Raw genomic sequence first — 438 nt, forward strand, 5'->3', positions numbered from 1 at the left:
TTATAAAAAAATTTAATTATTTTTAATAATTAAATATTTTTAACGGCCTACAATTAATTATATTTGAATAAAGACACGTAATTATTTTTTAACGTTCTTCTTCTTCATTGCCTATTCAAAAATGGACATGTACAAGAAATCTGAAAACTCAGCTCAATCTCCTTTCTAACTCTATATCTCAATTAGATTTATGCTGATCCTTATTTGGTGTATTTGGAAAGAATGGTATGAAAGAGTTTTCGAACAACAAAGATGTGACTAGAAAAAGTGGTAGATGAAATCAAGAAGCTCGACCAAAAGATAATTATTTTACCTACTAGCTCATGTGTTGTGAAGTTTGGGAGTCTTTCACTTTTCTTTTTTTATGTCCTGAATTTTGGATTCTATATTTTTTTAATAAAATAAAATATTTTTTTGTCTTAAAAAAAATAACTATAA

The sequence above is a fragment of the Arachis duranensis genome, chromosome 4 (assembly GCF_000817695.3).
Source record: "Arachis duranensis cultivar V14167 chromosome 4, aradu.V14167.gnm2.J7QH, whole genome shotgun sequence".
In the NCBI taxonomy this organism is placed as follows: domain Eukaryota; kingdom Viridiplantae; phylum Streptophyta; class Magnoliopsida; order Fabales; family Fabaceae; genus Arachis; species Arachis duranensis.